Raw genomic sequence first — 23,897 nt, 5'->3', positions numbered from 1 at the left:
TACCAAACGAAATGAGTTCATATCCCCAGTCCTAAAATCTCTCAAATGGTTGCCCTACGAAGCTCGAATTCAGCTAAAGAATGCCATTCTGGCTCACAAAGCCATGCATTTCAAAACTCCCAGGTACCTAGCACAAAAGCTTGAATTATCCTGTGGTGGGAGAGCATTAAGAAGCGCTGACACTTTCCTCCTGAAACCACTCATCCTTAGCAAAAAGAGAACTTGTCACCGAGCCTTCTCCGGAGCTGCCCCAAAGATATGGAACCCTCTTCTACCGGGAGTACGCAGAATCTCTTCACTGACTGCTTTCAAACTGGAAGCCAAAAGATTCCTAATAAACAAATTCTTACCTTAATTTGGGCTAGGTTCACCTGCTCGAAATCATTGCTCCTACAACCATTGTACCATCATCTGATGCTGCTCTTCTTTAACGTATTGTGTGCCCCCCTTCATTGCCCGCTATATACCTGTTTATTGTATTACTCTCCTTGATTCGTTTGTCTGGGAATTATGTGATTATTCCTGCTGTGTATTCTTACTTGATGTCGATATTGGATGTATGTCCTTCCTTCCATTCTTTTCTAAAGTGGCTCTGATATCCTTCGGGATAATGTTCGCGCTATAGAAAACTTTATAAATAAATAAATAGGATTTGTATTATACTGATCAAGCATAAATAGAGGTATTAACAGTAAATGAAGCAGATGGGCAACCATATACAGTCTCAGCGATGGATGGAGAAAGTTATCATCCACCAAAATATAGTGTTGAGGTGAATAGAGTGGAAGTGCAGGTTTGGGCGGATTCATGCTTACCTTTCACAATTATTGATAAGTCTACCTGGGAAAGGGTGAATGTTTCTGAATTGCATCCTAAAGATGTTGAACCAGAAGTATATTTTGGTGACAAATTACCTATCCTTGGTTATTTTGTTACCAATTCAGAATTCCAAGCCAGACATTCTAGTGGCAAGGTGTATGTTGTCCAGAAAGGGAGGTCACTTTTGGGTTGGAAGGCACAATGTGCATTGGACATGGTCCTGGATCCCAATCATCAGCGACAGGTTTTGTTGACACCAGGTGATAGAATGTGGGTTAACCAATTTCCCTAATTATTCATTAATGAACTAGGTTTCAGGAAATTTGAACACAAAATTATTCTAAAGGAAAACGCTACACCCAAAGTGTGGAATGTGCCATTGGCTTTGAGGGGTGCAATAAAGAAAGAATTACAAAAGTTGTGTGATATTGCTGTCATAGATCCCATTGAGGTCTCAGAGTGGCTTCATCCCATTGTTATCGCTAAAAAACCCGATGGCAGTATCCGCATGTGTGTGGACTTGAGAGACTGGAATAAATGCATATGGGTGGATTGCCACCCTCTACCCTGCATAAATGAAATGTTGTCAGGATTGTCTGGGGGTAGGCACTTTACCACTCTCGATTTCTCAAATATCTACCACCAGGTGCGACTGCATGCAGGATTTAGACATTTAACATTATTCATCACACCAGAGGGGGCCTTCCAATTTGTCCGCATACCTTCTAGTCTCGCATCTTTAGTGTCCAGAGAGCCATGCAGAGCATTGTCGGGGACATGGAGTGAGAGGCTGGCCTGGTATATAGAGGACCATCCCAGGGGAGGGTCTGGACAGGGGGGAGGTTACTCCCATGTCCTTTGTCCAGTTTCACGCCAGAGCGGGTGCCAACGGCTCCCAGGACTGGTTTGAACTGGACTATGCACAGGGACACCAAAATATGCCCCTCCTGCAGATTTTCAGTCACTTGGCAAGTGCAACCACCCTGCCCTAATACACTAAATTCTGTCTGGTAGGTACTCATACCTCCCTGTGACAGGATGTCTATTGTTCTACCTTCCCCTGTTCAAGCTTGGCTCAGCAGCAGGAGGGCAGAAATGTGCCTCTGGTCAGCAGCCACCATTTTATGCTGTCTGGAGCTAGAAGGCTGGTACTGGGAACACCAGGGGCCCCACAAAGGACGCTTCTGAGATGTGGAGTTATACCTCTGATACCAGTTACTGGTGTGGGGGTATGATTCATACATGTTTGACACTAAACATGATAGGGATTCGTTCAGCCGTTTTAGAGTTAGTCATCCCGCGGTTGCATAATGCCCCTCTACAGTAGTCTATGGCTGCTTCACCTACAACCCGGGAGAATGGACTCTGTAGGCTGCAGGGGTGTCCTGCTCATGCAGGGGCACCCTCTCACTTAGAACCAAGCACCCTGCCCTCAGGATAGTAAAGGCCTGCTAGAGGGGTAACTTATAGGTTTTAAGTGCAGAGATCCTTAGATATAGTAAACCTATATCTTAAATAAGTAGTGCATGCACCAACTTACACAGGCTGCAATGGCAGGCCTGTAGTTCCCTTTTGCACGGCCACTCATGGGTGGCACAATACATGCTTCAGCCCATGGGAGGCCTTTGGGGTACCTATGCCCTGGGTAAATGTGTGCAATATACTAGGGACTGACAAGGGTACCCCAGTATCCAATCTGGAGTGTGCCTAAGCACATAACATAACAATTTAGGGAGAAAGCAGATAGACCGGGGTCCTGATTAGCAGCATCCCAGTCAGGCTAGTCAAAAACAGCATTACATCTAGCAAAAAGTGGGGTAACCATAAGAAGCAGATCCTACTTTCCTACACATGGCTAATTTCTTAGTTTTTCAGGACGATATTTTGGTTTGGGGTAAAGACCTTATGCAGCACAATGAGATTCTTAGGGATGTATTAAGTAGATTGGAGAAGGCTGGTGTTACCAATGGTTTGGAAAAATGTAAGTTTGGTAAGACGGAAATAGACTACCTGGACCATATTTTAACATATGATGGGGTCAAACCCAAACACAATTTAGTGGAGGCCATAGAGAGAGCTCAATCTCGACGAGATATGGACCAGCTCAGGTCATTTCTGGGTTTGGCAGAATATTATGCCAAATGTGTACATCAATTTGCAGAGAGGGTTATATTTTATGCAAATTGATGAAAAAGGGTGTTGAATATTTATGGATGGATGAATGTCAGAAAGGGAAATTGTGCAGGCTGCGACACTTAAACCATTTAATCCCACAGACAGAACAAATTATTGTCAAAGATGACAGTGGTTATGGGCTCGGAGCAGTATTGATGCAAGAACATGAAGGGAAGCAAGAGTCATAGCATTTGTGTCACAGACTCTAAAGGGTGCTGAAAAGACGTATTGGGTTGTGGAGGAGGATTTTCTGGCCTGTCAGTGGGGAGTGTAACAATTCCGGATTTTTGTCTGGGGTATGCAGTTTGAGTTTCAGACAGATCATAATCCTTTAGTTTAGCTGGTGTTACCAATGGTTTGGAAAAATGTAAGTTTGGTAAGACGGAAGTAGACTACCTGGGCCATATTTTAACATATGATGGGGTCAAACCCATACAAAATTTAGTGGAGGTCATAGAGAGAGCTCAATCTCGACGAGATATGGACCAGCTCAGGTCATTTCTGGGTTTGGAAGAATATTATGCCAAATGTGTACATCAATTTGCAGAGAGGGTTATATTTTATGCAAATTGATGAAAAAGGGTGGTCTTGGCCTGTTGGTGGGGAGTGCAACACTTCCGTATTTTTGTCTGGGGTATGCAGTTTGAGCTTCAGACAGATCATAATCCTTTAGTTGATCTGTTCTCCACTGCATGTGTGGCAAAAGCTACAACATGCATTGCAAAATGGTTGCAGCATTTGAAAAACGTATAATTTCTCGGTTAAATATGTGCCGGCTCTAAGACACATAAATGCAGATTGCATGTCTAGATTGCCTCTGGATAATGGGAGTGTTGAATAAGAAGATGAGTGGACAGTTGCATAAATATCTGCGGTATAACAGGCCTTTGAGGAAACTGAATATTAGGATGTGATGGCTGCAGAACCTGTGCGGACAACGGTAAAGAACATGTTACCCAAATTTTGAGTTGGAAATTGGACAAGGAGGTAATTAGGTATAAGAATGTCTGGGAAGAGCTGTCTGAGGTAAATGCGATTGTGAGAAGAGGAGATAAATTAGTGGTACCGGAAGGGCTATGTTGCAGGTTGTTGAGTTTGAAGTTTGAAGGGCGTGGTGGAATGTCTGCAATGAAGAGGAAGGTTAGGATAGATTTCTAGTGGCCGGGGATGGACAGGCAAATTGAAAGCTATGTTAGAAGTTGTGTTTCATGTATGTGCAGTGACAAGTCCCATATATTACACAAAACTACTATCAAGCCTGTGGAATTACCAAGTAAGGCTAGGGAAAAGGCTGCCATAGACATTTGTGATCCATTTGACTGTTGAGGATTGAACAAGAGATTTGCCAAAGTACTTATGGGTTACTATTCTAAATTGCCAGAGGTGGCATTTGTGCGAAAGGTGATGACAGTGAACATAATTGCGTTTTGTGAGGATATCTTCTGCAGAGAGGGATGCCCTGTGGAAATTCAGACGGACAAACGTCCACAATTTATGTCAGATGAATTTGTGAGTTTCCTCAAGAAATGGGGCATCAAACAGAGCTGGACTCTGGTTTATCATCCAAGGGGAGTTGGTCTGATTGTGCGCTTCAATTGTGTGTTGGTGGACAGGTTATAATTGGCGGTGTCAATCAATATCCGTTAGAGCAAACATGTGAAAAAAATGTTGTGGAATTACAGACCAACACCCTATTCTGTGACCGTGGGGGGACATCTTTTATGCTTGTTGAAAGGGACGGTACCATGTACAGTGGCTGTCCCTGCATGGATGGCTAGGTATGCTAAAAAAAAAAATACAGAGTGCATGATTAGGTTGAACGCTATCAATTATGTTACAAATGAAGACATAATGAGAAGCTTATCAAAGTGGACAGAAAATTTGAAGAAGGGGTGTTGGTGAGAGTTTGTTCAGGTAATCTAGTTAAAAGGGATGTTTCAAGCTATCTGATCCCAAGTGGGTGATGAAAGTGCGAGGAAATCTGTTGTTATTGTCTGATAGTAAATGGTGGATTACCAGGAGAATAGTACAATGCTCTGAGGTAGAGACGGATAAATGGGTTGAAAAAGGGGTGCAAGAAGTACAAGATTGAAATCAGTGGATGGTGTAAGAGGGAGCCGAGCATGCGTTGCAGAGCAAAACTGTTGTGGCTTAAGGATTACACGTGTAATTCAATTGCAAAAACTGTTGTGGCTTTAGGATTAAAAGAGTTAAAAAAAATTTTTTATTGTTTTATCTTGGTTTATTTTGTTAAGGGAAGGAGATATGTTGTATTCTGTGTTTGTTATCCTATATTCATGTTTCCTAGCAACTGTAACTCAGTTCCAATGCAACGTGTGGCTTCTACTTCTGAAACCTGCTCTGATTCTGGATGGGAAGCCAGTAGAGATCTCTGAGGTGTGGTGTAGGTTTGGATTGGGAGGTCAATGATGATTTTGGCACTGCCGCTTTTGATGGTTTGAAGTCTGTGAAGAAGATGGGTTGGGATGCCAGCATAAAGTGTGCTGCTGTAGTCCAATCTACTTGTGATTAGGGCCTGCATCATGGTACATCAGGTATCAGCTGGGAGCCACTTGAAGTACCCTTGCACTCTTTGAGCTAGCTAGAAGTGATATGCTTCTGTTAAAAGTCCATCTAAAGAAAAGAAATCATGCATCTTCAGACATTTGTTTCTGTGATCAAATCAGTGTTCTGACCCATTTTTTGCTAAACTGCTCACTCTATGACAGGATTAGAAGTAACACTATCAAATTCAATTTGGTGCATGGACAGCTGGATAAAGATGAAGAACATCCAGCAATAGCGCGAGAAATCCAGCGATAAATCCAACGCGCTAATGAAACGCTTGCTAATAGGCAGGTGAGGACTTAACCTTACAATCCACCTCCCATTGACTAGAATGGTTAAGTCAGGTTTTTAGCAGGTGTTAGACTCCAGCGATATTCGGGGTTAGCACGAATTTTTTTATCGCTTTGCGGGCATTGCTAATAGGGGGAAGGTGGGTTTGCGACTGTTTTCAGTCGCTTTAAGTTGGGAACGCCTACTTTGCATGTCATTAGCGATATATATCACTGACATGCAAAGCGGCACCAAAACGATCGCTTTCTCCATAAAGCTGTCGCTAACAGCTGTTAGCGACAGCTTGCTAATAGGGCGATAGAAATATCGCCGCTTTAGCGGCAAAAAGTGCCGATAAAGCGGCGATAAGGCTCTTGCTAATATCCCCCAGAATTTCTTCCTGCTCAGTGACATCTCAGAGGAGATAACAAAATACACAGGAAAGTTCCTCATCAAAAGCTGTGGCCTAAGAGAAAAGAAATTGAAAAAAGAACTTGAAAAAGGCCTGCATTTTATGCCTCCGATTGGGTCAGGTAAAAAAATTAGATTAACATCTGTGTGATTTGAACTGAGACCAGTAGGTTTTCTTTTTTCAAGATAGCAGAGAGTATGAATGACTGATTGCAAGAAACAGAGGGGCTCATTTATGAGCCCCTGCGTCACTTTTTGCGCCACCGGTGCGTCACTTTTTGTGATGCACCACTGGCGTAAAACATGCGCCATGTCGCGCCACATTTACGAAGTGACGCATCTAGGTAGATGCGTCACTTCGCAAACCCCTGCGCTACATTATACCTCTGTCAGGTATAATGTATGCAGGGTGGGCGTACCCCCGCAAGAAAGGGTCGTAGGAGTGGCGCAGCGAAATCTATGAGATTTCGCTGCGCCACTACTAGGACGCCAATGCGTCAAAACCTTACGCCTGCCTCATGGCAGCCATAAGGGTGACGCAGGCCCTTTCACATGGGGCTTGCCCCATGTGAAAGGAAAATTGCTGGAGTTGCGTCAGGCTTCCGACACAACTCCAGCAATGCGCCACTTTTTGCGCTGACAGATACGTCAGTTATACTGACATATCTGTCCTTCCTTGTGACATGATGCGTCATATTATAAATATGACGCATCATTGGTGTCGCAAGGAGGGCGCACTGAGAAGTGACGCATCGCTGCTTTCACGCAGCGATGCGTCACTTCTCATAAATGAGGCCCCACATGTTCTGGATTTCTCAATGTCTGAACTTTTGTTTTAATTCATTATGCATGTGATATTTGATAAAAAGTCTGTTTCTGTTGCGAAGCACTGATTAAATTAAAATTAACTTCTCTCTGTTGACAACAACACAGCCTCTATTGTGGCCATCCTTGGACTGCCGCCAATAACACCCAGGTGCATCTCACCATCTTGTCAGCAGCACAGGAGAAATGTGGCCAAAGCACATGGGTCTGAGGAGCAAGGTCCTGGCTGTCAGGGCTCATGTTACTGTCATTCATCAATACCTGATAGGGCAGTTTCTGGCAGGAGGAACAAATGGATGAGATCATCCAGCTGCTTGAGGTGCAGAGTGATGCTCTGGAACAAGAATTTGGGTTCAGGAGGCTGCAGGGTTGGTTATAGCAGGTTGACTCTAATACACTAACTGTGGCAGTGTGTAACTTGGCTGCATCTTTCTGTGGTCCCACACCATCTACTGCCTCTCAGCCCCTGCAACACCCAAGGTAGAGGGGTCATGAAGACACTATTGCCAATTGCAGCATTTGACCAAGACCCAAGACCCAGGACCCAAGACCCAACACACTGTATCTGCTTCAGCTCATTCACAGGCCCTCTGCAGGGATTGTTCTGCTGCCCAAGCTGATTCCAATGCCAAGAAACTCACACCAAGTGGAAGCACAACTGATGCCATCTTTTGGCCTTGCATTGGAGACACACATATTTTATCCTATCCTATCCACATATTGAAGACGGATTTCCTTTGCTTCACTGCACTTTGATATCTACGCTCTGAATCAAAACAATTATTGTCCCATCCTCACAAAGATATACATCATTACTTCAACCTCATTCTCTGAGAACTGTCATACCCCTAAAATTCTCCCTACAGCCCCATACATTGTATATAAATGCACCATAAAAATAAAAATCCTTTGTGCGCTCTACCTAGGGTTTTGTCTTACATTGACCTATCCATACAGAATTTCTGTCAATGTTATACTCTTCTGCAACTAGTCTATGACAAAAACATGTGAAAGAAACCAAATGATAACCACCATTACCAACATTTACTGCAGTTCTCCCTCAGGTCCTGGAATCAATGCTCGAACACAAGTAGAAAGTCCTCTGCTTCCTTGTGAATATTGCATGGAGATTCGTAACACATGATCAGGTCCAAATGACAACTCCCCTGAAGCTTTTCAGTTGTTGTTGGCATATCTATCTTGAAACACTGCCATTCAATCAATGGGAAGGCACCTTTTATTGTTGATATCGTCTGTTCCAGTCTCTGTCCAAGGTTTCAGTGATCCATACATGAAAATTTGATTACGCCTATGAAGGCAAAACAAGAAAGAACACCCAAATGTCAATGATGTCACAGAATATCAACCCCCAAAATATCTCCATACCAAATATTGTGACCAAAATATCGATTGTCAAAAATATCTTCATACTAGAATTATAATGCTAAGTGCAAAAATATTGAAGAAAAAATATTGTAATAACTATTGTTGTATTAAATATCGTTTTTTAAATATATATACATTAAAATAATAAATATTAAATACTTTAAATAGTAACATTAATTAGAAAAATAAAAAAGATGTTATATATATTTTCACAAATATAACAAATAAACTTAATTAAAAAAAGTTAAACACACATATATAATAATATATATAATTACATATATCAACTTAGAAAACAATTATTAAACTAATAATTTTAATTTCTATTATAATTTCAAAATTTGTAACAAATATAAATATATATATATATATATATATATATATATATATATATATATATATATATATATATATATATATATATATAAATCATGTGATCAAGGCTCCCGGGGGTGAAACGCGTCTTGGTAGCCAGTTCTGTGGATTAAATAAACTCAGAATCGCTTACTTGGTGGGCCGTGCTCCATTTTTTAGCATCTACGGCGTGCCAGTGCCTGGTGGAGTGTTCTGGATATATATATATATATATATATATATATATATATATATATATATATATATATATATATATATATATATATATATACACCAATAACATAAAGTTAACAAAAGACATTCTACTTAAATTTGAAAAGTGAACAGCTTAAACTGTATTAAAATATTGAACACAAAAACAATATTAAAAAATATATAATTTTAAATAAACAAAAACATAATCATGTAAATTATAACAAAATAACATAAAATATAAAATGGAATACATATACTAATCCCACTACAATTTATACAGAACTACACAAGCTATTATGTTTAATATATAAAAAAAATTACTACCCTCAACAAAAAAATAATAAAACTGGGTAAAATTTACAAATCTCCGTCCAGTAAATGCAACAGTAGGGAAAATGTTGGATTTCGGAGGGGTAAGATTTACTATTCCCACTCCAGTCAATAAACAGCATCGAAAGTGTTGGATAGCGTAGGGGTAATATTTACTATTCCCACTCTAGTCAGTACAAAATTAGAGAAAGTTGTTATAATGTTGTTATAATGTCTCGGTAGTGGATTTATCCCTTTCCTTTTCTTCCCCTCCTTTCCGCCGCTGTTCCACTTTCCTTAATTAGTTCCAACAATCTGTCCGCGAGCTGACCATGCTATGTATGAAGATTCTATAGCGGTTGCCACATTGACAGTTTCTGCCCTCTTTGCGGTTGTGGCATGTGGAGGCAGCCAAGAATGAACAAAGTTATATCAACTTACCATAGTTGTGGCTCTTCTTAACAAAAGTGATTGCATAGGGGTAAAATGTACTATTCCCACTCCAGTCACTGCAATATTAAAAACAAAGAAAATATCTAGAACAAAATAACATTATTTAAAAAAAAACTTAAATAAAGAAGAATATAAATATATACAAAAAAACTACAAACATATTTAATATAAAAAAATTAAAAGATATTACAATGTTGAATACATGTCACAAATAACTACAAATCTCATTAATAAATAAAATATAAAAATAATTTTTATACAAATATTTTTTTTTATTTAGGAATTATATATTACCCAAAAATATTTAATACATACATTTCATTTAGTTACTTCCCACCATATAACCTAACAAAACTTATAACCTGCACCTAAAACTTAACTTTAAAAAGCAAAATATTTACACTATTATTATAAATATTTCTCATCAAACTAGTTATCATTAATAAAATGTTAATTATTAATTAATTATAATTAATTCACTCCCTACAATATACCCCCACAAAACACACAGCACACTTACAAAATGTAACAAAAGATTATTTACATAATTAACATAATTATCAATTTGATAATTGATATTGATTCAAACATAAATTATTAACTACTTTAAATTAATGTGCTTCCCACCCCATACCCATAAAAAACCCATAGCCCAAATCTAAAATCCTTAAAAAATAATTAATTGCGCAATTAACATAATTAATTATCAATTAAACATATATTACATAATAACAACATATGAATTCATTAAAATTAATAAACTTCCCACCCTTTTCCCCTATACGCCCCACAAACAGCAACTAAAAAACACAATTAACATAATTAGTTATCAATTAATTAGTATTAATAACTAATTATTAATTTATTAAAAATAAATTACTTTCCAACCTTTACCCCATAAACCCCACAACCCGCACATAAAATTTGTATTGAACAAAATTAATAGCACAATTAGCATAATTAAATATCAACTAAAGAAATAATCATTAAAGTATTATAATCAAATTACTTCCCACCCTATACCACTGCCGCTACGGCATTAAAAATCACAAAAATGTATTTAATTAAATTTAATAACCAATAAAAATGTAACAAACATATTAAAAAACATGAACAATAATTAGACAATTTCTTTTTACATTATATACATTTAAAAACATACTAAAATGCCCACCATCTATGTCTGTTCTACCACTGATGGGAGGGTCTGGGAGGGCTGCCCTAGGGCGCTCTCCCATTGCCCTAGAGTGGAAGTTGGATTTTTTGGCAGCAGTGGTGCTGGTGCTCGGACAGTGAGAGAGAGTTTTCCATCAGATGAAGGATGTCCTTTTGCCAAATACTTGGGTGCATGTGGTAGAAAGGTTGTTGTAAACTTCGTTGGAGAGGAGTTATGGAGTTTTTACAATGCACCATGGGAGAAAAGAGTAGACCTTGCCTGGCAATTAATGGAAATAGCTGAACAGCTAACAAACAATGACTTTGAGTTTGCCCTCTACCTCCTAGACGTCAGCTATGACAACTCTGCAGTCGGTTCAAGAGATGGGAAGGTCATACTTGTAGATGATGAAAATGTATTGGTGGCAGATAAAAGGTTAATTAAGCAAAATAAGCCTGAACATTGGGATGTCTGGTATGAAAGCAAGTTTTAGGACTGTGATAAAGAAGCTTGCCTATCATTCTCAAAAGAAATTCTCTGTTCTCGTACTAATGTGGACCACAATTATTATGCTATCTGTCAGAACATTTTGTCCAGACATGCAACTTGGCGTGGCACGTCTGTAGGACTTTTTCATGATCCTCCAGCAGAAATCACCAAAGATGGTCGTCTTGAGGCCTTACTGGATGAGTCTGCCACTCCAAAGAAGTGATAAGGTCGATTTCAAGCAGCAAAAGAGTTGCGTGAATACCTTTCACAGGTCACCAATAACGTGAGGTAGTCCAGAAGGCAACTTTAAAGAGGGGAACTGTGAAAAGACTGCTTATAATAAGTCATGAACTTCGATATTTGTTTGGAGAGTGCATATGTTCGTTACGAACAAGATGTGTATTTCTCAACTGATCTGTTCACTGTGCTCCTTGATAGAACAGATGAGCGAGCTTGTCCGACTTCAGGATCCTGGAGTCTAGACCTCTTGCTTTAGGACTGCTGTATTCATGATACTTGATGCAACACTGCATTGGTATACATTTTGTGAAGCTGAAGCCTTTACTTGGATTGTCAAGTTAGACAAATTGCCTGTTTTAAAGGCCCTTCTTTTCTTGCCAGTTTTTTTTTAAGCACTACTTGCGTCTATGAAATGTAGCTTGTGTTCTCCTCAAATGTTGTTCCAGTTAACAGTTTTTCTTTTTTCAAAATCTAAGAGCATGACTTTCACGTTAACTGTAAGGGTTATGTGCTGCAACACCAGAATGTCTGTATAAACTGGTATTGGCCTTGAGAATAGAGACCGCAAGTGGACACGAACGGCAGGCACCCCAAATAGCAATTTAATAAACTTATTTGGCCCAAATCCAATTTGCCGCAGTACCTCAAACATGTAAGGTCATTCAACAGTGTTGATGGCTCTTTCGAGGTCTAATTCTAGACAGCGCACTGTTGGCCAGGCCCCTGTAGCGCTACGCATTACCCTGAAGAGTCTTCGTATTTTAAGAGCGGTGTTTCGAGCTGGAACAAATCTATTCTGGTCATGATGAACCATATGTGGGGTGACAGGTGCCAGTCTTCCTGCCAGAACCCCAGCCAGTATTTTATATTCTCCATTCAGCAATGTCGGAGGTCAATAGGTGCTTGTGAGTGTAAGATCCCTCTCTGGTTTTGGGAAGGTAATCAGGGTAGCATCCATTAGAGAAGCTGGCAGGGAACCAATTTCTATGTTTTATAAACTTCATGGGTGAAACTGTCTGGGACGGGAACCTTACCAGACGGCAATGTTCTCATAGTAGCTCTTACCTCCTCTAATGTTAACTCTCTATGCTGTTCCGGTGTAAGGGTAAGGAAGGAAAGACCATCAAGGAAGGGGTGAATTTCCATCATTGGGGCATGCAGGGCCATTCTGTATAGCCGAGTGAAATGTCCAGTTAGTTCGTTATGGATTTCATGCTGTGTATACTTAATTCCACCTTCTGAGGACCGGAGCACAGTAATGGGTCTGGCGGCTTGGTCCTGTTTGACAACCAGGCCAATAGGGACCCAAATCGATCAGCTTGAGCATGCGTTAACGCTGAGTGTGCGCTGCAAAGTTTAAACAACGTTGATACTGTAGGAGGTCTATGTGCTTCTTTCATGCCTCTAAACCATGTTCATTTGTCCCTTGTCCAAACAATAACCTCCGCACTGGGCCCACTCCCAAACTGCCATGTATATCCTTCTTCACAGATATCTTTCCAATAAAGTCTGCCAACACCTGTTTGTCTTGTTTCTTGTGGTATATGTTGGCCGCAATTTATTTGTATAAAATGTACAGCTTACTTCTTGGTTACAGTACCGTGGTCATACCTGCTAAGAGCAGGCCATGGACCAACCTCATGAGATTTCATAAATCATAGACATGACAGATCATCAATCAATCACTTAGCAGTCATAAATCATGTTGACAGGCTCGTAAATCACGTGACAGGTCATAACTCACACCGTCTGAGAGGTCATAAATCTTTTCTGACATATCACAATCCCATTCTGTTATCTGTCTGCCATACTTGTGGCACTTCATAATTTGTACAGGCCATCATACATGCTGTTTTATGGGGTGCTAAAGTTCCCTGTTGGTATTCGCACTGATTGCATGGGGGGGTTGCCTCTCCCTGGAAGTAGGGCGCAACTCGCTACCTTGTTTGTACATTTTGTGCCCAGCCATCTCCGCTTGCTTCCCCCTTCCGGTCTGCTCACCCTGCCAAAAGGCATCCCAAGGAGAGAGGCCTTCCTCCTGCGCACTGCTATGTGGCTTCCAAAAGTGACCTGTGCTGGGATGGTTGTGTGATTATAGCCCTACCTCGTTCCCTCCTGGCATGTGGAGGCGTCTCTCCATTGGAGGGGGTTGCAATCATCAGGCGGCCTCCTACTGGCTGGGTATTTTTGTGCCATCTTTGGAGCATGTTATTTCTGGGGTGGGGTAGCACCCACCTTTGTTGTTGGACGCCCTAAGCAGCCCAAACTGTTTTTTCTGGGTCCCAGGCGCCCGTTATGGTGCTGGGCCACAAGGACAAATCCTTCGGGGGCAGCCTCTGCTAATTTGGCTAGAAAGTGGCTCCTAACACTGATTATCTGAACAGAAGTATCTAGTTCTCTCCCAAATGTCTTCAGCTATTTTCTTTCTCGAGTAAGTCATTTTCAGCTATCAAAAATAAGGGGCATATCAGCAACAACCAGAGATAATTATCGCTAAGCGCACTTAGCGCTAGGATAATTTTCGCCGGCTAGCGTGGATGTTTATCGCTGAGATAGCGTGCTATTAGCAATGCTTATCTCAAAAATGATAAAAATCCTAGCGCTAACTGGCTAACGTGAGATTATCACTGGAAAACCAGCGATAATCCCACGACGTTTGGCGATAGCCTGCTGATAGGGCCTCACATACTTAGCCATGATATCCACCTTCCATAGGATATCATGGCTAAGTCAGTTTCAAAGCAGGCGTAAGGAAAGTAGCGATAACAGAGGTTATCACTACTTTTCTTGTCGCTATGCTGCTTTGTGTGAGGCTTAATAATAGGAGAAATGTCGCATAGCGACATTTCTCCCGTTATCCTGGGGAGGAACGCCCACTTTTCATCTCATTAGAGATGCAAAGATGGGCGTTCGGAATTCCGGCACTAAGGCAAGGTTTCACACGATAGCGTGACCTTGCTGATATAGCGATAAAATTATCGCCGCTTTTCGGCCGAAAACAGCTGCAAAAGCGGCGATAATTTTTTATTGCTGCCTTGTAGATATACCCCTTAGTTCTCTAAACTTTAAGCTTTGACTATTAGGCAGTTGTTCTGTGCTAGAGTCTGAATTTTACGAAAGTTGTCTGCAATCACACTCACTTAAGCAGAGCACGTTTTGTATGAGTAATGATTATTTTTGCACAAAATTGTAATCGTGGTAATTTTCCCCCCGTAAAATGCATTGAGACTGTATTTTATACTTGTGTAGATTAAACTGACCACTTTACATGCATAATAGTTTATATAACCCTATTTTTACTAAAAGAAGCATTGACATGCAAGTATCCTTGGTGGTTCACTTTAGCGCATACACAAGTTATTTGTTTTTGAATGGAAGGCAGCGAGCATGTGAGGCTTTTAGGATGGTGGGGGGAATTCAACCTAAGTCAGAGAGAGCAAGCTGTGCAGCTTGAGTCTTGTAGTCAGATGATATGCTTATGACACCACATTAGCTGGTCTTTAGGATTACGCCAATAAATTCTGGAAGAAAACCAATATAAGTGGTGGGTTTTAAATCCAGTCGTGCTTCATACCTTTCCCTGCCTCTCATGGTGTGGTCCAAAATGTTAAAATTAGAAACAGATTTCTTAGTTTGCTGTCCCGCTTGTTACAGGGTACTGGCTGCTCCAGCTAATTTTGGAAAAAATGTAACCCCACCCAAATCGTTTGAGTAGGAAAAGCACTACAGGTATCCTTAAATCATGTTTTTTGTGTGCTAGACATCCTGGATGGCTGCTTTGCTATCTTAGGGGCATATTAACAAGGAACAGGGAAAATTAACGCTAAGGGCCCTTATCGTTAATTTTTTTAACGCCCGCTATCGCTGGATAATATCGCCTGGTTATCGCGTTATTAACAACGCTAACCGCCTAGGCGATAAAAAATCCAGCGATAGCGGCATTTTGGGAGTTTATCACTGGTAATGCAGCGATAAAACTACAAGGATAGGGATATCCTTGTTGATAGCCCATGGTGGACTTAGCCATGTAATCCACCTCCCATTGGATTACATGGCTAAATCTGAAAATTAGCAGACGTAAAAAAGCAGCGTTAACCATGGTTAGCGCTGCTTTTTTTGTCTCTAACAGGGTTAGCATGAAGCTTGATAATAAGAGAAATGTCGCTTAGTGACATTTCTCCTGGCTGTAGCGGGAACCGGGCATTTCCCCGGTGGGCTAGAGGAGTGGGGGCTAGTTTTCTGGCCGTGGTGGGCGGTTTTGTCACTGGGGGCTGGTTTTGTAGCAGTGCTGCAATACTGGGCCCGAGTAACAAAAACGGGAGCTGTGCTTTTTACTAGCACGCCCCCCCCCCCACCCAGGGCCAGTTAAACAGCACTGCAAGGGCTAGTTGCTGTTCCCAATCCGTCCTTGGTGGACAGCCCTCTTCTTTCCTCATTACCCATTTCACAGCTTTATCAGATAGGTTATTTAAGTGCCCTATCCATTTGTCTATCTGAGTGAACTACATCTAGCTACCTCTCATAAGGATATGACCTTTTTCTGTAAAATGTTTCCCCACATCCCCCTCAGAAAGAGCCAGACTAGTGTAACTTGAAGGGCCCATTCACATTAGAGGGTCTGAGAATGTTGCGTTTTAGATTGATATGCAAAGTACTCCTCTTCAGTTATTGTATTCTAAATCAATTGTTTCTTTGCTCTAGTTTACAAACTTTCCTAATAGTATTGTTTGTGTTCCTTTCAGTGGTGGTTGGCAGTAAAATGTTTGAACTTACTACAGAGACTGCCAATTTTGCAGAACACTCACCCACTGTAGCTGCATCAATCAGTAGCAGCAAATTGACCTACTGTCTTGAGAGTGACCATCAGGCCAGTTTCTGTTTTTCTGAAGCCAACGGCACCAAGCATACTTTAGCTCAAATTACAGTGCAGAGTTGTATGACATTTGACAAAGCTCAGCAACTGAAGTTGGCTAAAAGTGAGTGAGTAGTGCCATATTTACTATGCTATGATGGAGTTCCTTCTCCCACTGGTGAACTTTAGGCAGGCATACACCATGAACACACCCTTGCAAGTTTTGTAATGAAACCTTCAGTGCGAAATACTTTTGTTACAAAGTTTAAAACATTTGCAAATTTGTATCTGTACTGTGCAGTTGATCACATTTGCGAATTTGGTGAAGTTTATAGAAGAGAAAACGTTTCCACAATGTTACTCCTGCCTTGAGAACGCTTACTTTGTGGGTGCAAAGATGTGGCATTGTTTTTCTTAAAGTAAATTGGGCTGTTCTAAGGGATCTAAAGGTATTACCATAAAAACACCCACTCTTCACTTTATTTTAGTGCTATTTTTCAGCCCAAAACAGAATTTTTTCCTGGATTGCAAACCCCAAAACAACACCGAATACCAGATTGCATTCCAAAAGTGACACAAAATGGGAAAGTGTTAGTAAATCTGGACCTATTAGTATTGGGAGTGGTTGAATGTCACTTTTTTGGGGGGTTGCATTGCTCTTGGATTCAATTAAACTGTGACCATAGTTGCCGTCTGGTAATCTTTTCATCAAGAAATTGGTATGCACGACTATTAACTTGTTCTGCAGTATGCAGTACTCAAGTTATGGGTGCTTTGCTGGGCTATCTAACCAAAAAGGTGACAACTGCTTTTCATTCTGCCTTTCAACTGCCTTTGTAGTATGAGTAGTAAGAGGCATTTCAATCATGCAGAGATTTGTCCATAATCCTCTCTGCTTTCAAGTCCCCCATAGTTTTGGGCCTATGCCAAGGACATCAGCAAACCTTTGCCATGGATATATTTGATTTAAATGTTCTGAATGTAACACATCAATAACCGTCTCATTCAGTTTATGGGTTGTTTTGTATACATTTTTTCCATACATTCCATCCAGGGAGTCAATTACATGACTGGCTTCAAAATGTCTTTTAATTTGGAAAATGATATTCATTGAATCCATACAGAAAGTACACCAGCTAAAGGAACTGATTTAATCTAGCAGCAACATCTAAGCAAATGATTGCTTTGGTGATACCAAAGGATCCTTCACCTCTTATCTCTTTTAAGGGATCACCATCGCGCTCGTTTTATGCGTTGTCACTTGCAAATATTGGGGCAGATTTATGAGGTTTTGCCGTAGGGAAGCGCAGCAGGCCTTCCTGCTGCGCTTCCCTACTGCAAAAGAAAAGGGCAGGGATGCGCCGTATCTATAAAATGCGGCGCATTCCTGTCCTTTTCCCCTGCGCCGGCGCACAATGGGCTGCCTGCGCCAACGCAGGCACCTCTGCACCATGGTGCAAGGGTGCCTGCGTTGCGGAGATGAATATTTTTGTACAGGAAGGGAAACCTTTCTGTACAAAAATAATCACAAGAGGTTTTTTCCTCTTTGTATGGGTGCTGCAGAATGCAAAACGAGGAGAAATAAAGATATTTCTCCCCGTTGCGCCTCCCTTACGCCTCCCCTGGGGAGGCGGAAGCTTTTGGCGCTGCCTCAGATTTACGATTTCTCGTAAATCTGGGGCAGTGTCAAAAGGCCATGGGTGTTGCTGGGAACGCCCCCAGCAACACCCATTGCACGCCCCTTTAACGCAGAACACTGCGTTAAAGGGACTGATATTTATCAGGCAGCATTAAGCCAAAAAAAGTGGCTCAGTGCTGCCTGATAAATATCACACAGGCTTCTGCGCCACGGAAAGTCACAAAAAGTGACGTTCCGATGGCGCAACGGGCCTCATAAATCTGCCCCATTGTATTTACTATGTGTGCACAATTAGATTAGCATGTTGCGGGTGAAGTAAATTGCCAGCTGGTTCACTACTCTGTTGAAGATGCTGCAGTGTTTTATTGCATAGGATAAAGAATTTATAACCAATATGCTCATTTTAGTTTCTCAAAATAAAGTTATTTTTGTACTTCGAGAACTGTAAAGCACTTAACAAGCCAATTTGCATTCCCACTACAAAAATGTGTCTAGAGTGTTTAGTTATTTGCAGGTAAATAACAGCTTCTTTTTACAATCCTTAGCCTATTTTTTAATTCTTTTCATAATTTGCTATTTATTATGACTTCATCAATGAACTTCATACAATTGTAGTTTGTATAATGTCTGATTCTTAAGGGGTGAATTTAAAAAGAAATAACTACTGGCAAATGCACAATTCCAAAATGCTGATGCTTTGTTCTTTTACAAATGCAATCAAAACGGAGTTCACGTCCGGAGCAATAAATCTAGTTTGATTTGCACTAATAAAAATTAATAAACAAATAAATAAAATACATACTAAAATACATAACACTATTTAAAAAGCGATATTTTCAACAACTCATCTTTGCAAACGATATTAATGACTTCAATATTTTATCAATCGATATTACTTACCCTGAAATCGATATTCTTGACAACGATATTCTTGCTAACGATATTTCCACATCACAATATTTTGGACACGATATTTTGGTATGGCGATATTTTTACTTCAATATTTTGTCTGAATACTGTCACAGAGATGTCCAGTCACCAAACCTAGAGGGCACTGGTTTACATTTACTAAGACATTTCCGCAGGATGTTGCACACCATTGTCCTTCAACATGCATACACCTACCTTTATGCAAAGATGCTTTCCATCAGTTCATGCTTCTATCTATTCCATATTCTTCATCATTTTCATCTTCCTGCCGTCTGACTCCAACATCACCCTCAGCCTGTTCCTGGAGGTAATCATCTAGGGCAAAGAGTATGTTCCTTTGGAGGCCAATGTTATAAAGGATACAGCATAGTGACACATTTGACAGATTTTGCAGGCGGGGTATAGTAAAGCACAGCCCGTCTTATTTAATCCTCTGCAGCGTAAATTCTGGAGACCAAACTTCCACTTAACAGGTTCCCTGTCCCATGGTAAAGGCCTCCCGTGCTGTTGCATGGTGTGACTAACCATGATCAACTGGAATATCCAACAAAATATGTGAGACAGTAGTCTACTAAATGATTATATCACTTCAGTCACATACATGGTAATGTAAATCATCTTACCAACAAACCAAGTTCAAGGTGCAACGTTTGTGATGTATAGTGGCACCTTCAAATCAAGAGTGGGCTCAGGGAGCCTTGCACAGACACTGGTAAGTAAGAGGCTAGCAAAGCAAACCACCTGTACATTGAATACATGAAGTTCTTGAGGTTGCACCTGGTTCTAGTCATGTGGTTGTACCAATGTTAAATGAGTGCAATTGGGAAAGTGTGAAAAATTTTGAAACCCTGCTAGAGTGACCTGCTTCTTGGACGGGGCTGCTGTCGTTGCCCTCTTTCCCTCACCGCTGGCTTTGTTGGTGCTCCCTTGCTGGGTGTAGGCTTGCCGCTGCCGCCATTCCACCACGCGGCCCGGAGCGGTGAAAACCACAACTCCCAGGTGCCCCGGCGCCCCTTGACGACATCTACGCACCCGGAGGCGCTTAAAAGATCGTTGCTCCCTCCGCGTCGTGGGACGCGCGCGGGTGGGCGCCGGGCTAAGCCCGGGCAAAGGGCGGGCTGTCTGAGGCCGTCGGAGGACGAAGGAGGTCGGGTTGGGACTATCCCCTTACATCTCGTCAGAAACGTCATTGTCATCTGTTCTGGGGTGAGTTCAACAAAGCACTCTTTGCGACATCATTTATCACTTATTTGAGACATGATGAAGGGGCATTCTAAATCAAGCACGAGGACTGCAGGCATGGGGACATTGGACAATTATTTAAAACAGGCGGAAACTGCCGTAGTGAATGAAATTGCCCTGGTTGAACGCCGACTGTCTCTTGAGCCCACCGGACATTTAAGTATCCCGTTGCCCTTAGACGATATTTCCTTCACTAATGCCATTCCGGCTGTATTGCATCCCCGTGTGATTCCCAATGAGTCAATTGTGGAAGACTGTCATCCTACTGCTACTACACCTCTATGCATAGATAGCATAGCCCCCTCACCTGTGGCTATTCATACTAGACAGTCCAGGATTAAAAGCGACATCATGATTAATGGGGGGAAAATTGTCACGGGTAAAAGAAAGGCTAATAAAAATCCAGTGGGAAATCGAAAGCAGGCAAAGCAACCAAGGACTAACACCACTGTTTCTGGGTCGGAGCGGGTTAATCCTAGCTCTCTTCACTTAGATAGTGTGGATCCAGGTGAGAGCAGGCGTGTCTGTTCCAATTTAGGCGCGGACCTGAGTAGGGAGACACTTATGTCAAGCATTGTTACAACCATGGAAGCTCATCTTACGTCACTTATTCAGCCCCTAATAGTTACTCTGAAGCGTATTGAGGACCGTATTAGCATTATGGAATCTCACCTCAGCAGTAAAGTGCTTAAAACAGGTTCAAACACTGCGGTAGGGGATACACTGAGCACAATTACGGCTTCTGTGGATAACTTGTTGAGTTCTATGATCACTCCATTACAACAACCAGTCCCTCCTGTAGTGCCCAATTGCTTAGGATCTAATATTTCCCAATTAGCCAAAGACAATTTAGGTAAGACCCATGGAAAGGAAGGGCAAATGCAGATAAAGGAGGCGGGCCCTTATTTCCGTGTAACACAACAAAGAGGGGATTTTTCCTTACATTTACCGGCTGAGGCATGCCCCTACACTATAATTTTAGCCAATGTGCCCAAATTGGAGTGTGATAAAAAGGAACATTGGACCTCCCTGAAAAACAAGGCTCTTCACCACTTGTCAAATAAAACGGTTCTGGGTCACCACCTTCACAAGCATTTCATGATGATCAGAAGGGTACCATGGGTAGGAAAGACTGTTAAATATTTAGAGGGAGACTGTATCGTTGTAAGCTTTAGATCCCCAGGGTTGGTAAATGACATTCTAAGACAGGCAGGGGCAGCGAGAATCCATAAAGACCTCGTGAACATTCTCCCTTTGGGTTTCTTTTATCCTCCATCTCACGTTTTCTGACCAACCTAATAGACTCGGTCCTATTAATAACTTTGTTGTCCCAGTCTCTAATAGATTTGATGTCTTTTCCAATTTGGAAGAAAACGAGTGACTAAGGACTCGTGAACAAATTATTACCCCTGACATACGAGTTCCTGTCCCTCTAGCCGTGATACCATTAAATCATGTTTCCACCTCAGTAAGACCAAATCATGAATTACCGGGTCTTTTATCTAAATTGATCTCCTGGAATATAGCAGGTCTAAAAAGTAAATTAGATGACCCTGCTTGGAGAGAACTAATCGGCTCGGGTGATATCATCGGCTTGCAAGAGACATGGGACACAGAGGATACGTTGTATATCGATGGGTATGTGAGCTTTTTCTCATCTGCCACCCCGACTAGTTCAGGGAGGGCGAAGGGCGGGCTGGTTACTCTAATTTCAGCAACCATACCCGGGTCATTTTCTCAATTAGAAACTGGTTCATCAAATTGTCTGGCTATTTATATTTTGATGAATGAGGGTTCTGATTTTTTAGTAGTTAATTTTTACAATTCATATGATAGAGGTGCCACGACCGATCACCTGGCCGCGCTAAACAGCTTTTTAGCTGATCACAAGGAGACTAATAAACTTAACAGTAAGAACTGCCTCATCATAATGATGGGTGATTTTAACATCCATGGTTGTCCACTTCAATGCTTCCCCTCGGATCCTTTGGGACCGATTGAATCAGGGGTCGCGCATTTTGAACACACAGTGGCGGGAGATCTTCTCGAATCCATTTTGGCAGACCATGGTTTGTCTCTCCCGACTACGGCGGGCGAAATTATCCCCACCTTTAAAGGAACTGGGAAAAACTCAGTCATTGACTATATCTTTGTTAGTTCTGCTCTTGGGGTTAATATTAAAAGTTACATGACGACCTGGACCCATTTTAGTGACCGCAATCCCGTGATCCTTAGTCTTTGGCACCTTCTTAAAAAATCTGTTAAACCTCAGGCAACCGTGGATAAATCCGATATCCGTCCATCAGATCAGGACCGTAGAATCAGATGGAGTAAAGTAATTCCAGGCGACTTTTACGACAATCTAAAAAGTAAGGTAGGACCTGAGTTAAATACGTGCCTGGACCTCGAAGCAGGGGATGACGAGGTTCTAGTGGCATATTCTGCTATTTGCACTCAGATCTTTGCAGATTTGAGTTGCCCAAGTAAACATAAGGATAAGGCTGAGCTAGGGTGGTTTGATAAAAGCTGTTCTATTGCAAATAGAAAGCTGAAGGCCGCCTTGAAATCCAAGCCAGTGAACAGGACTATGGTTGCTGGGCTCAGGAAAGAATATAAGGAAACTTTGGATGCCAGGAAAAAGAAGTTCAGGGAGGAAGCATGGGAAGAACTTTCCTGTGTGGATGTTATAAGAAATAGCGCAAAGTTTTGGTCAGTGGTTAATAAACCCTTCTTCTGTGACACAGGTAATGATCAATTAGATTGCGGCATTGGGAAACAATCTTGGCACTCTCATTTTAAATCAGTCTATGAAATGGGCACTTGTGGTGAATCGAGTATTTCCTCCACTATTGTGAACCCATATACTTTATTAGTCTCTAAGACAGAGGTGGTTGAGGCCATCGGTAAAATGACAAGTAACACGGCTCCAGGTCCCGATGGCGTCCCAGCGGACCTCTTTAAATCTGATCCTGAGACTTGGTCCATAGTACCTACCAATGTTTTTAACCGGGTATGCGTCGCTGGTATTCCGGACACTTGGTCCGAATCAGTGATCATACCCATTTTTAAGAAAGGTAACAGGGGGGATCCTAGCTGCTATCGGCCTATCTCCCTTATTGATTCAGCTGTGAAGGTTCTGGGGCGTGTGGTCTTGGGCAGACTAACTGATTGGCTTGAAGACACAGCTACTCTTTTGTGTCTACAATATGGGTTTCGCAAGGGCCGCGGGACCATAGACCAGAGCCTGAACCTTCAACTTTTAATAGGCAAGTATACCATTGCCAAAAAAGGGGCTTTGTATCTGGCCTTTATGGATCTGTCCTCGGCGTTTGATCGAGTAAATCGTTCAAAACTATGGGGGTTACTTCTTAATTGTGGAATAGATGCTAATATTGTTTATTTCCTTGCGGATCTGCATAGAGATCTCACTGCCACGGTCAGATATGATCGTCTTGGTAATTCCACGGATAAGATTGGAATCACTAACGGCGTTAGGCAAGGATGCATTTTAGCCCCCCTGCTTTTTACACTTTATATTAACGATTTGGGTTCTACACTAATTA

General features: G+C 41.5%; 1 protein-coding gene and 1 pseudogene across 4 annotated transcripts in view; both read left to right on the top strand.

Annotated features, from left to right (window-relative positions):
* Positions 1 to 23,897, top strand: part of LOC146833937 (uncharacterized) — a 220,052-nt gene that overhangs the window by 162,162 nt on the left and 33,993 nt on the right. The window lies entirely within an intron of this gene.
* On the top strand, positions 10,953 to 11,723 carry LOC146833938 (divergent protein kinase domain 2A pseudogene; annotated as a pseudogene).

The sequence above is a fragment of the Triturus cristatus genome, chromosome 4_2 (genome assembly GCF_964204655.1).
Source record: "Triturus cristatus chromosome 4_2, aTriCri1.1, whole genome shotgun sequence".
NCBI lineage: Eukaryota > Metazoa > Chordata > Amphibia > Caudata > Salamandridae > Triturus > Triturus cristatus.
This window is presented reverse-complemented; position numbering and strand designations above follow the sequence as displayed.